We start from the raw sequence: 14855 nt of genomic DNA, 5'->3' as shown, positions 1-14855 counted from the left end.
GATATTGTTTAAGATATTAGAACTCTGGAGATGACCAATGAAAGAAATAAAGCTTACACTCTGTATTATAATACCAGCTATAAAACTTATCTTTAAAAACCTACACAAATATCTTTAACTTAGAAGAATATAGATTTATTTTAGCTTTGATTACCCACCAGTAGCAGCTCTGTCTTTCAAGGATCAAACCGTGAGATTTGTAAAATGGATATATTTAAATATCCATAGAAAAACCTAGCTTATTTTTCCAGCAACTTTAAATATAAATCTATATTTCTGAAATCAGCTTAAACCGTCTTTTGCAATAAAGTTAAGTTTGTAAAATATCAAAGCACAATTGTCTGGACAGTTCTTACTGAACATGGAAATATACTTGCAGAAATTAACAGATAATTATAAAGAAAAACTGAGGTGATTAATGCATCTTTCTTCTGCCCCCTTATTTTCCCGGATGTTTTTGACAATACGTTACTGTTCTGTAGAATTTGCCCTGGAATGAGGGGTTGTTTGTTTGTTGTCTAACATTTTTAATTTCAAGACATGAAATTCACTTGAATACCTAGGTTTTAGAAGTTGATTGTTCACATATTATTTATACTTTATTAATACACAAATATGATGGCGGCCTCATTGTACTATGTGCTGCTTACGCACTTAGGACGACACACTCCCTGCCCCAGCAACCTTACAATCAAATTAAAGACAAGATGAACCAAAAAGATAGTAACAAACAAAAGGCGGGGGAAGGGGAAGAAGAAGAAGAAGAGTAACAGTTATAAGAACACGTGGCCACACAAACCTGGGTATGCAACTTGATGGTTTCCAATCTTTTGAAATTACACTTTCAAAATAAATACATGAAGTGAGCTACCCCAAATGTCTCAACTTACCCATTGTTATGTTTTCAGCATATAGCCAGTGGTACCATGTTACGGTATGTAATTCCAGTGCCTTTTGTAGAGACTTACTTTCTTACAATGAGCTGGACCACACATACTCATTCATTCATAAGAAGTCTATAGATGAGCTAGCCTCCAGTATTTTTAAAGTAACGGAGTTTGTGCTGCCTGCTGATATCTCAGAGAAACAACTATTTTCACATGTCATTCACATAATGGATGAGCTGCAGAGCAGACAAGGATTCTGAAAACTGTTCAGTTTGTCACAATATACATGAAGATGCTTTGATACTTCTACGTTCACTTTCAAAAGCTGAGCTCTTTTGCCAGGACACTTTTGTACATTAGACCACATTGGTCACAGGTGGTTTATTTACTAATTTTTTTTAAAAAAAGAAAGAAATGTATGTAAATAACCCCACTGATCAAGTTGACAAAGCCTTGGGTCTAAAGTAGGGTTTGTATCACTGAGGTATTCAACACCTCTTTTACTTAATAAAGCACTTATTTTAGAAGGGCAAACTCAAAAGTTACAAGTGAACATGTCAAACTCTGTAACTGTACAGTTTGCCTATTTATTCCCAATAAAAAATGCTGTCGCGTATCCGACAACAAGGGATTGGTTGGTTTGTTTAATAAGATTCTGTGGTTTTCTTTCAGTTATCTGTGAGTATTATCTGAAGGTGTCTCTTAAAACAGTTTGGAGGTCCAATTTGATCTCACTTTTATTATTTTAAGTCAACTGATTTCAATGAAATCCCTCCTCATTTACAGTAGTGTGAGATCAGAATAATGCCCTTAAGTGATAACTTTTTACAGTCTTTATTTCGGTTGCCAAAAGTATCAGCTGTTAAATCTATCATTTCCCCCTTTTTTAAAGCATGTTCTACCCTCAATTTTTGCTCAAAATTCAAATTGACTTCAAGGGGATTTCCATGTGTAGAATGAGGCTAGAATGTAATCAAGTGGGTCAAATCCTGTAGTGCTACCTCAGACAGCACTGCCATTGATTTCAATAGTAATAAAGACTAAAAGCAGACCTACACATGCAAGTGTCTGCACGCAAGTTTTCTTTGTAGGGTCAGGGCATAAACAGGAACTACCAAATTTGGACCTTAGCTTTTATCAGTTCCTGAAAGCAGCATTAAATAGTCTTGTTAATTGGCAAGGATTCATTCATTTTAAAAATATTGAAATCTACAAGCAGTTGCATTTTTTTGTTTGTTCCCAACATTTATTGAAAACCATTTTACATACTAAGACTTTTAGGCCTGGTGACACGAGAAGACCTTTACCAACTTTTAATGCTTTGTAACCTCTTAGCTTTCAACGAAGCTGGAGTTTAGTGAGTGATGTCATCGGTGCAAAACACAGCATTTTTGCTGTCAAAGACGCTTTGAAGGATTATTTAAACAAATCTCAAAGTAAAAGACCAAACTCTATGAAAGTTACACAGAAACATGATCACTGAACTTTACATTTAGGAAGAATGACGCTTTGAAATAGTTTTTCCACTGAAAAAGCTATTTAATGGTAGTTATCCTGGTGGCCCCCGGATTTATTGTTGGATTTCACTTTGACTGCTACGGAGTTCCCATGGGGACGGTTATGTCAATAATTTCTAAGGCAACATTGTATTCCAGATAACAGTAATTACTTAAAAAACGAGAGTTTGGGTCTTGAAATACTAGGATCCCATTTTGAATTGCGCACACCAAGCAAAGCAAAATGAAAAAAAGTTATTCTGTATCCTTTCTACTCTTGTCACCTTCACCTCCAATTAGATGTACATAAACATTTGTTAGACATCTCGTAACTTAACTTTCTTTGAAGCCACAGAAAAGTTTGAACATTTAATTTCATCTGTAAATATGTTGCATGAGATTTAACCACAAAACTTCTATTACTTCAGTATGAGTTGTTTGGTTATACCCAGCACAACTCTGAAAATGTAGGGGTATGGATCTATTGTCCACTCTCCTCGCAGGGAACCTCCATCAATGTCAGTCATGCCCTGTAGCCATAAAGTCTGGGATTTTATGAAAAAGTCTATGATTCTTTTTGGTAAGGATAAAAAATAAAAAGAATGGTTTTCCAATTTTCCACATACAAAACATATATAGCTAGTAAGAGAAGCAAGGGGTAGAACATATAGATTCTGTCCAAACAAAAGAGTTTAAGAACTGTACGAATCTAAAGGGCAGATACTTTACAGATACTAAGTTGTATCAAGTCACTGATTTTATAAAGCCAGAAAGCTTCATTACAATATATTAATGATCTAAATATGTTAAAATATACTGTAAGGTGACAACATTTTTAAAAACCTCCTGTTCAACACTACTTAAAACAAATAAAGGTTAATGTAATCCATCAAAAATAAAAACAATTGTCCATTTAAAGATCTGCTGTGCGTACTATATATTAACCACATTTTACCACAGCTAAGTATTAATATATGTTTATTATGTGTTTGCAGCATTTAATGTAAGTGTTTGGTTAACAGAAAGCACAGGGATCGATGTCCAAATTCCCAGAAAGGAAGGCTTGTGCTAGAGTCAGTTCAGGCTTTCTCGAGTAAACTGAAACCCATGTGTCATACATGTATGTTCACTTTTAACACGTCCCCACCCCCTAAAAACACAGTGTGGTCTGTACCTGAAATAGTCTTCAGAAGTTATTAAGTGGATCTAAAAGAAGAGAGGCCTAAAATAACTTGCAAATAGCTGTAACACAAGCCCTGAAATACCCTTTTTGTGTTGGAGGGAAGGGGGCACGAACATTTCCAAAATCTCAGAGACTCAACTGAAACATTAACTTTTGGGGATGGAGGTTGGGTTTGGTTTCTTCTGTAAATTTGAAAGATTATTACAAACCTCATGTACATCATGTTTGCTTTTGAATATTTCCTTATAACTGAACAAGTGTTAAACTGTATCAGGCTGTCACAGCTGTTACAATACATGAAGCACACTTACAGTAACAGCTTTCGTTCCACATTTTTGTGGAGTAGTTTCCATAGCAGTGTGATCAGGGTTTGCATATTTTTATACCACTTGCATATTGAAAATAAACTCTGATGTTTAGATTGCTTTCTCCCAGTGCATCTGGCACTTAAATGTCCTAAAAGACAAACAGGCAACTATGATTTAAGGCCAAAACAGTCACAGTATAACACCTTGTTTTATTTTTATAAAGTTATTTTTAACTTTTTTCTCCTAAAAGAGTGACTAAATCGTATGTTAGATGAGGAAGCCTTGAAATATACATTTTATCCAGACTGTCATCCATGAATTAAACATAACGACAATATTTTCCACTCAGAACAAAACACAATATATTCAAATATATATCAGGCAATAACAATATATGTATTATGAACTATTGCTCAATTAAATGTTCTTGTCAGTTAAAGAATTATGTAGAAAAACGTGTTCAGAAGTTTTAATTAAATTGTGCACTTCTGATGCAAAAAGCACCTGATTCTTTCACTAAAGACTAATGATATTTCAGGATCCGAGGTGAATGTTTGCAAAAACTACTATGGCATAAAATTGGAATATTTATTTCCAGAAATATCTAAACATTTTGCAACAGAAAGGAAATAACGTTGATTAAGCTTGAAGAGAACATATTATATATCAAAAGTATTCCTCATATGATAATTACTTCTTCAGACAAACATGAGTTAGGCTATAGCTTATCAGAAAAAAATCAACTTCAAACACTTGTTTTGAAAACTACAAATCAGAACAAAACTAGATTGTCTCTTGCCCATTGTCTTCTGTACAGAATTAGATCTTAATTGGCTTCAAATGCTTTACCTTGCCAAATTGCCAGCGTACACGTTACCTAAACTGTACTTGATCAAGCCCCCCTCTAACTTAGCAGATTCAAAATTAGTAAGTTATATCAGTGCTTTTCACTTGAAATTTTAATAAGAAACAGAGATATCTTCTCTCTCGCTCTCTTTCTCTGTCCCTCCCTCTCTTCTAAGAACAGAAGGCTGCTGGTGAAAGGAATGAAAATCTGGAAAGAATTTGGGGTGGACTGGCCAACCCTTTCATTTCCTTCAGATGTTTACAATCTAGCACCTTTCTGAAGACAAAGATGGGAAAAAAGCTATTTTTTCCTTTGACTGAAGGGTGAGACAGGGGGTATTAAAACTGATCAATGTAATTTTTTTCTCAGAAGTATTTGCACATCTGTGAAATAATGTAATTTATGAAAAAAATCTCTTTATCTGACATTCATGATTATAGCTTGATCTCGAGAATTATTCAAATATAAAATTAAACGCTCAAAAACTAGCTGTGCTGTGGATGACTGAGCTTTTACCAGCTGTGCCTTAAACTTCTAGAATTCTATTACAAGTATCTAAGTGAGCCTCTCCAAGTGTGCCTGAATCTCCTCAAAAAGGAATGTTACATTTCTAAATGGCTTTATGATCACTTGCTTTTTGTTTTCCCTTGATTATCATCCCAGTGGTTGGATAACATTTTATCTGACTGTAAAAAAAAAGTTAGGAATGTGTATCCATGGAAAGCGCTCTATAAATTATATTGTATTTTATTATCACAGGGCTTAGGGAAAAATTGGCTCTTAAGAAAGGTTAAAAACCTTTAAAGTGAATTCTCCTGTTTGGTTAAAATTACTTTTGATATAATATGATCCATCTGTAATCTCTACCTGGCCGGCCTCCCTCCCTTTCCCCCTGCCATCCTCCTCCCCCCAGAAAGTCAAGTGTTACAGCCAACAGAATGGGGAGGAGTGGAAGAGTACAAGAAGCAGCAATGTACAAGATAGTTTTCTGTCTAAGTGGAACAAAACTGCAGAAGTTTTTGCCGCCTGTATATAATACTGTATCTCCATTTTTAGCTCTGCATGAGTTTCCTTCTCAAACAAGGAATCTTGATTACTATATGTTCATATAATAGTGCCACTGTTTTTTAAACAATTAATCCAATGGGCTGCAAATGGAAGTGTATGTAACTGAATGTCATCTTATGCATTGTGTACTTAGAACAGAAATGGAAAGCCTTATTTTCTTCTTAAGGTTACAAGGCAGTCTGCTTAATTCAAACTGAATCATATCGGACTGAATTGCCAACTAGCTTCACACAGATTTAACACAGGCACAAATTCAGAATAAAAATTCAGTTCTAAGCTCACCCCTTAAATAATTATTTTGGTAAGGATGGTTTCCAGCTTCATTGTATTTTAAAGGTTATAAATAATGTAATCCTGAAACTACATGTAGTCTCACATGTAGCAATCAAATATTTTGAATAGAAGAAAATATACAATCCTAAAAATGCATTAAATGCTATGGCATAAACCTGCCATTTGGAAAAGAGTACCAAAAAAAGACCACATTAGTAAGAGACAGGATCTGCAGTTATAATTTTACAAAACAGAAGCAATATAAGGGATAAGATATAGTTTCTGCTGCCGAAGACAGACGGACTTTAATAACACTTAACAGAATGATGCACATTAATGATCTCAGAAAGCACTTCTTATGCCTCATCCATCATGTGGGGGAGAGAATGAAGCCTTCGACAGCATTAGGAATTATTCTAGATCTTGTCAGTAATTCGCAGCTTCTCTGTAGTATCCTAACACAAATTTGTGTGTATGAGACACTGACCATTAATCTAAGGGCTTTTTTTTCCATTCACCACAGCGTGTGGAGAATGTATCAATTGTTTCATGGAGAAATTTCACATATGAAACCATACTAAACAAAACAGGAAAAAGATCCAATATATAGCTACAGCAATAAAGAAAAAGAATGAAAAAGAAAGATTTGTGATTAAAAACAAAAACATAGTATTTCTGCATCACAAGTACAAACGTCCTGAACTGGAGATAGCCAGAATGTGCATGGATTTTAAAAGCTGTTTAAGTTCCCATACAGAGACATTCTTACATTTAATTTGGTGAGTGTGTTCCCTCCTCCTTTTATTTCAGTATAATAAAGATCTGGAATTTCTTCTCAAAGATCATGCATTTGGACCATAGGAGCAAAGCACATTTCAATTTGAAACCCCATACGATTAAACAAACAATATCTTTTGGCAACATTTTCCTTAAAATGAAATCTGCCGTTAATGGCATGATGGTCATTTCAACTGGAATCTCTACTACAAAGGAAAAGATCCATAAATATTTGTACAACAAACTCTTTCTGGGAAAAAAAATCCCTCTGAGTACACTCCAAATTGATTTCTATACACGCAACATAGAGATTAAAGCTAGCTGGTTGTATGTAGTTTATGACAAATTAACACTGTCTGGCTTCCAAAAGTCACACACACACCAAACAGATGTATTTGTACACAGATATGATAGAAGCTCAACAACAAAAATGCTTGTCAGACAGAATGAGGTGAATTCTTTTCTAAAGCTGAAGGAACTGAACTGTCCCCAAAGTGGGGGGGAGAAAAAGGTTAAAAGAATTTGACCAAATACTAATCAAACAATAATAATCAGAATTCAAAATACTTCTAAGTTCTAAAAGCATTCATTATTTTATGTTACTTGAAATATGACATATAACCAAAAAGTACTCAAAGGAACTTGGTTTTATACAGCAGATGCTGTGATTGCTGTGTAAATGTAGGATTAGATCCAATCTCTCATCTTCCACAATCAAATAATATAATTTTGGTTTTACTTACTGCACATGTATTTGTATATAAATAGCATGACAAATAAAATCCACAGTGCTTTGTTTAGAATTTTTTACTTTACAAATATTGGGAAATACTTTGATCGTCAGAGGTAATAGGCACAAACTCCAGATTATAAACTTGTTGGAAAGTACCAACACCCATGCAAGTCTTTTAAACCCCCTGACAAAACCAGGAAATTAGAAATCCAACCAGTGAGCATCAACAGGGGCTATAAGAGCTGGACTGATATATAAACTGTGCATGATGCTCATGTCATGAGTGAATGAAACATGGGTGGAAATTGAGGTTTTCACAAAATAAAGAAGAGTTAATGTTGCATCCCTAACATTTGTTCGAACTGCTCGGATTCATTCTTTCCTCCTGTTTTATTTCCCCCCAGAATGATATCAAATTTTTGTTTCCCTGTTTCACATTTCTTTACATATGTTTGAAAAATTACAAAATAAAAACAATATGCAGATTAGGGGAGAGACTGTTCTAATACCATCTGTATTAACAGCCTACAGTCACTGCTTTAAAAACAAGATTTTTTAAAAATTATGTCGTTACTGCTACAGTATCTAGTTTACTTTTTTTTCATTTAGTTTTCACGGGCAAAATGTAAATAATATTTTCCAATATAAAATTATCTAAAAGCTTTAAATTTCACTTTATCTAATTAAACCACAAAGATAGCAATTAGGGTCACCTCACCCACAGCAACTACATAAACTTCTAGGAATGGGCATAGGGAGAACGAAAGAAAAAATGTTTGTGTTTCAATTATTCCAATGAGTAACCTGAAATGGATAACAAAAGAACCTGGCACGAATATATATGTTTATATAGTGCACTGCTGGTAAAACATACCAAATAAAGTGCAGTAGATTATTTTAAAAATAGTTTCTCCTTAACTCCCAATACATTTAATATGATCTGGAAAACTAAATTTAACCAGAAACACATTCTACCCATAGAACCTCTCTTTATAGTACAGTAAAGTGCAGCCAGATTTCCGTAAAAAAAACTAAACAAACAACAAAAATCCCCTAACCCTCTGCTGTCTCTCTGCAAGTCTGCAAGCTCTCCAGTGCTGAGATAAAGACCCAATCTGCTCATCAAACACCTCCGGGCTCGGCCATCTAATAGGAACAAATTGGCAATGACTGCCCAAGCAAGTAACACAGGCCCACTGATTTGTAGATTGATACTGATGCCTAATGATCCCCTTGGGCAGATCAATAGCAACAATCCTCATCCCTGCCTTTCTTCTTTATTGGCACAGAAGACTTAGGCGAAGAGAAAGCAGTACATATACATGCATAGCACTTTAGGTGCACAGAGAGACAGAAAGAACAAGAATACACGTGTTCATATATGATATAAAGCTGTAAAATCTGATCAAAATTTCCCCTGAAAGGGGGCCAAAGAGACAAGGCAGGCATGCAATTTTATTTGTCATAAGAGGTATAAACAGTGTTGGTAAATCTGTCTTTTTGCATGATATTAACAGTAGCTGCTGAATTTGGGGGACTTCAGCACACAATGTAGGTGAAATAAGCTCATGCTGAAACAGCTTTCTACTGGCACCTTTGTTTGTGATATACAGGATTAACAGTGACTTTATACAACTGGCCCAAGGTTCTGCAATAGTTTGTGGAAAATTCAGAACACATGAATAATGAGATTATCAGAACAAAAACATTTATCAGAACTGCATAAAAAAGTCATTGAGTTTTGTGAGAACTCAAAGGCGGCACAAGAATTTAAGTATTGCCGAGATCAAGAAGGTAGTGATGACAGCCACTGTTCTAGCAATAGAGAATTTGGACAGGTGGGTTTATCTTGTGCATTGTTATAACAGGGTTATACACCAGTCTTGCTGCACTTGCCTTTTTGCTTCTCTACTTTCCGTTGTCTCGTTGTCTCTTAGCCTACTATGTTATGATCAATCAGGTAATTTCTATGCAGGATTTTTATTCAACTCCCCCCCCCAAGAGTTAGATATTCTTTTCTGTTTATTTAGTATTCTAGTGAATACAATTGTTCAATTAGTATATCCCTTTAAAATCTCCCGTTAATACCGAAGAAAAACTAATGGAGTGGTCTTGGATTTTCTTTTTCAATGAATTAACTTTAGCGATATTCTGTTGACTTGTAAATGGTCATTTGCAGCATCAAGGTTATTGGCAGGCATCACAATCAGTACTAAACTTCTGTATGCCACACACACCCCACCCTCCATCTCGCTTTCTCTCCGGATACACATATTTATTTTGTCAAGTACCAGGGGGTAGCTGTGTTAGTCTGTATCCACAAAAACAACAAGGAGTCCAGTGGCACCTTAAAGACTAACAGATTTATTTGAGCATAAGCTTTCGTAGGTAAAAACCGAAGAAGTGAGGTTTTTACCCACGAAAGCTTATGCTCAAATAAATCTGTTAGTCTTTAAGGTGCCACCAGAGTTATATTTATTTTGAACAGACATCAGGTATATATTGATTATCAGGAAAACGAGCATATCTGCAGAAAAAAATTAATCTGAATTCTATTAGAATAGTTCCAGTATACTGCATATGTTAATCTCTTTTAGTTACATTTTTCTGTTGGTTACATTGAAATGCTCTCAGCCCTCTAACTACCTTTACACTTTGCAGGGGTTTTGTCCAAAACAGTAATACCACAGAGAAAATATTCACAATTTTTAAATCACACTCAGACCCCAAACTAACTGCCTGAGAATCTGCTTTGTTCAGCAGTCGTTGTGGTAGTGTTATGCTATAGAGCTGTTTTATTAAAATGTGGATAAAGCAAAACAAAAGATAAAAATCAAATTTCATTGACTGTAAATAGCTAAACCATCCCTCCAATGAAAGATTTTCTTTTAATAACAAAAATGTCTTTGATCTTTTTGTATATTTACAATAAAAAACAGAACTGCGTTAGGAATCTATGTAATTCAACCCACTGTATTTCATAAATTAATAATCTTTTGAATCCTGCATGCTGTCTTTTTGAACATGAGAAAGTTAAATTCTTGTAGTAAGATTTACCCTGCTGCTTGAAACATGCATGCACACCAAATATCCAGCACTGACCACTTTAAAATTTAAATTTCACACTAATGATCAGTATAATCATTGCAATCATCATCATCATAACAATAAGAAGATGCACCCTGTTAGCCCCTGACATCAATCAACGTGTGGTGAAAAATCAGAACCCTTCCTCGCTCTCCCCCGCTCGCTCGCTCTCTCCACACACAAGCCCTCCCCCTCCCCAACCCGGTTGCTCACAGAAGTGATCACATTTAATTCATTGCATTATTATGTCATCTCCATACTAATCTCGGCCCTCACACCTCCACCACTTTGACATGCAAATGAGCTAGAAAAAAGGCACACATTAATATAAAAAAGTCACAGCAATCATGTCATGATTCCATGCCTTCCAGCCCCACAACACTCCCCCCATGCCCCCCCCCATCTCTCTCTCCAGCACGCAGTGCTGGTGATCACAAGAAACAACAGCAATCTGTTGAAGATCAGACGCTAAGACAGGGAGGTGGGGAGAAGGATACAACACATACACGTGTCAGCAACGCAGCCCAGCCAGCCCTATTTGCATATTCACATGAGTTCTATGCTCAGATTGCTTAAACAGTAAAGAAGTTAGGTGTCTTCCCCACCCACCTCCCCTTCCCACTCCATAAAGAAACAGCAATTTATAACCAAAAAGGGGGTGGGGGGGGAGAAAGGGTAAGCTCCAACTGCCTTACCTCAGCTGGCTCGCTTTCTGTTGCTCTTAAAAGGAATTCCCTGTGGTTCCTTTCGAATTTTTGAGAACCATCCTTCAGGGTTTTTAGTTTTCTCTTTCTCTCTCTTCCTCCTCCTCCTCTTTCTGTGTTGTGACTGGGTTTATAAAAAAAATAAAAAAGACAACTCCATGTTAAGCTAGCAGTCAAGGCATCATGAAGTCTAGGGCTGCAGGGGGAGGGAAAAGAGGAGGGGAGGGTCACAGCTTAATGCTTTACAAAAGGGAACCCAAAGCCTGTATATATATATTTTTAAATACCATACACAAAACACTGAGATGCACACGGGTGTGTCGATATAGCCCATGTGTGTGTGTTATAGATCATCACCCCAAAGACGTGGATACTGTTCACCCCCCGATGCAAACAAATACAGTGACATTCTGAGTTAATCTGGAAACTCTGTTCTTAACCTTCCCTGTTGTTTCAGGGCATGGGTATCCACGCAGCCATGGATTTTACATACCATATACTATTTGCAGCATTTGTGTATAATGGTTAAGGATGTAGGTTCAGCCTTAACTATGAATTTCTGGCTCTGGAGTGTTGCCACTAAAACCTCAGTGTTATTTAAACTATTTTTATGCCAGTGATTTTTTTATTTAATTTTTCTAACAATAATAAACAGAAAAACGCATCTAACCTGCAAACGTAACAAAACAACAGCTCTGTGTTTATGGGACTGAATAAATATGTGTGCAGGCCTATTGTTTTAAAAGACACAGCTTTTGTTATCCAGTTTGATACACACATTATTTATCAATAGACTGTACTGGCTCCTCAGAAGTGAGACCATCCATTGCATCAAACCTACTGCCATGTGCGTAGATTAAATCCACCTTCTAAGAACCCTAAATTAAATGTTCGTTGGAAAATATCTCGTGTATACATGTAGTAGTAGTTCAAGAATGATCATTAGCATGAATTTCTGGGAGTTGCATTGCTTCAGAATACAAGTTATTAGATCAGATTATGGACCGATTGCTAAATTCCACTTTACAAACTGCACAAAAAACAAACTTTATTAAATATTCTCACACCGAGTAATTAGAAATGTCCAAATTTATTTTTGCAAATATGCTCCTAAAGTGAAACACTGTACATCGTGTTTCATCCCAGAGTGGATTTTATAGCCAAGTTATAAACCCCGAAGATATGTGCTTTCCATCAGAAATGCTGGAACATTAAATACATGTAGTCTAGGGCTATGGACAGTGCAGTTTTAATAATAAGTGTGTGTAAGCAAGAACAGAAATACTGTGTGTGTGTATATTTGTACAATAAATACATGCACACTGACAACTGTAAGTGAATGCAATGGTGGGACTACAAACAATAGAAGGCAGGGAAGGAGTTAGCAGTCACACTGATGGAGAAGTTGGGGGGTGGGGTCAGTTGTTAACAATGGGTTAAGAAACAAGCTTTATTTTGGCATTTTGCTTTATTTGAAAGGGAGCTCTTGGCAGATACATATTCTTAGTAAAATTAATTTCTCTGCCTATGTGTCTCTTCTCCTCATTCAGAGAGACCGGGAAAAGCAGTGTTTTGTATTCACATGCAGTCTCCTAAGGAAAAAGGTAATTTTAAGAATCTGACCAGAGCCTGAGTTACTGTCCTCCACCCAAAACAGATGAAAAATATCTATGACAAGTCTGAGTCCCTGAAATAAAGAGAAAGAAAATAAAAATATCTAAAACATTCAACATAGAAGCATTATATTTCAATATCATCATATGAATTAAATGTAATCCTTGAAGCGACTAGTCCCAGGGGTCACATATTAGGCCATTTTTTCCTTTCTTTCTTTCTTTCTTAATAGAGGTCATCCAGGCTGAAAAGCAGAACCCAAATGAAAAGCATCTTCAATGTGGTTATAACATGAGCTGCACGGGGTCAGGCAGTGTCTTGTATGGCCTCATAAAAAATACATAACCAGACAGCCTAATAGTATTTCTTTGCATTCATTTTTGGATGGGAACTGGCGGACAGAAGAGGGGGAAGGAAAAAGGATTGATGGAGGTAGGCACACATAAAAAAGAAACCTACATGCACATTTCCATAATGCAGAGCTTTTAGCAAATTTCTTCTTTTTGGGAAAAAGATTGTCATTCATTAAACAAGAGTCTTCAACTTGCTTATGTAAAAAAACAAGAGTTTTACATTATTTCTATCATCTCTCAACACTGGAATAGTATTTGCAGTGTTTACATATGTATACATATATATATTTTCATGCATTCATTCAGGACAGTCATGCTTAATTGAATGTGCAACCATGTTGGGTTTTCTTGCATTAAACATTTTTTCCTGCAGTAGGTTATTTGTTCACACACAGGCACAACCAAAATTAATTTGAATGATTTCTCTTCTGAAAAGAAATACTGATGAAAAGCCCCAGTGACATGGTTTCTGCTTTAATTTGCTCTCATATGGGAGGGGTTTACTCAATGCACAGAATTTATGCAGGCTGCAAAGATGGACTGGGTAGGAGAGCGGGTGAGAGAGAGAGAGAGAGAGAATAAAAAAAGAGAGGGAATGGGTAACAAATAAAAATAAACAGCTCTAAAAATGCTTGTGAGATGAAAGAAGCTCTAAATGTGTTGCCACCTCCCTTCCCCCTCCTCCCCGAATATAGCCTGGAGATGAGTGACCCTGCTGAGGGGAGATGGAGCCACAGAGGTGACCCAATGCTAACCAGCCTGTTAGAACTAATAAGGTGTGCTCCTAAGCCACTCAACTGACATTAGGGCATTGTGGAAATAACTCTCCTTGTTATTGCCCATCCTCAGCTTGAAATTTACTACTCCTTTGCATTATTAAAGAGACAGCTTGCATTCACTCTGGGGGAGAAGATTTGGCAAGGATAAATAACTGTGCATGATTTTTTTAAATGTTATGTTTCTACTCACCATAGACTTGATATTGAGATTCTGAGCATTAATGCATCCTGAGTTAATAAGTTATATATTATTTGAGCTGTTTTCTAAAATAAGATCTAGTTTAGAAAAATAAGATTTTTTTCCACAGTAAAATGGTAAGAAAATAGGCGATATTAGGAATGTTGTAAAAAGGGGTTATATGGGATCCAATAGCAGGCTTTGTGGAACCAAAGATGTGTTTTCAAAACATTTACTCAGTAGCATTGTTTATCATTTACATAAAAGAGCGGTCACGGGGCACTGCCACCCTGTAGCATCCCCTGCTGGCTGAGCGTGGCATGGCTGGCAGGCACTCCCTGCCTCAGTTTCCCTCCCCAAGATGGGTATCCTCAGCTCTCCAGACACTGGCCTGTGCCAGAGATGTGGCTAAGCCTTCCAGCCAAATCACAAACCAAACTTAACCCCTTCTGGGGTAGCAAGAGTCCAAACTAAAAAGTCCCAACAAAACAAAGTTCTTCTACCCTTTGGGGCTTCTCTTTTCTGCCCTCTGATTCTAGCCCCTTTCTGGGCTACTTTGAGAGTCTGT

The 14855-nt window shown here is 36.3% G+C and overlaps 1 long non-coding RNA gene across 1 annotated transcript in view; it reads right to left on the bottom strand.

The window, feature by feature from the left end:
• LOC141996729 (uncharacterized) overlaps positions 1–14855 on the bottom strand; it is a 501980-nt gene that overhangs the window by 412726 nt on the left and 74399 nt on the right. The window contains exon 2 of the long non-coding RNA XR_012641589.1: positions 11355–11487. This is a non-coding gene — a long non-coding RNA (uncharacterized LOC141996729). The remainder of the gene's footprint in view (positions 1–11354; positions 11488–14855) is intronic.

Source organism: Natator depressus, chromosome 12 (assembly GCF_965152275.1).
Source record: "Natator depressus isolate rNatDep1 chromosome 12, rNatDep2.hap1, whole genome shotgun sequence".
NCBI classification, from domain to species: Eukaryota; Metazoa; Chordata; order Testudines; family Cheloniidae; genus Natator; species Natator depressus.
The sequence above is the reverse complement of the archived record's forward strand: the minus strand, read 5'-3'. Positions and strand labels throughout refer to the sequence as shown.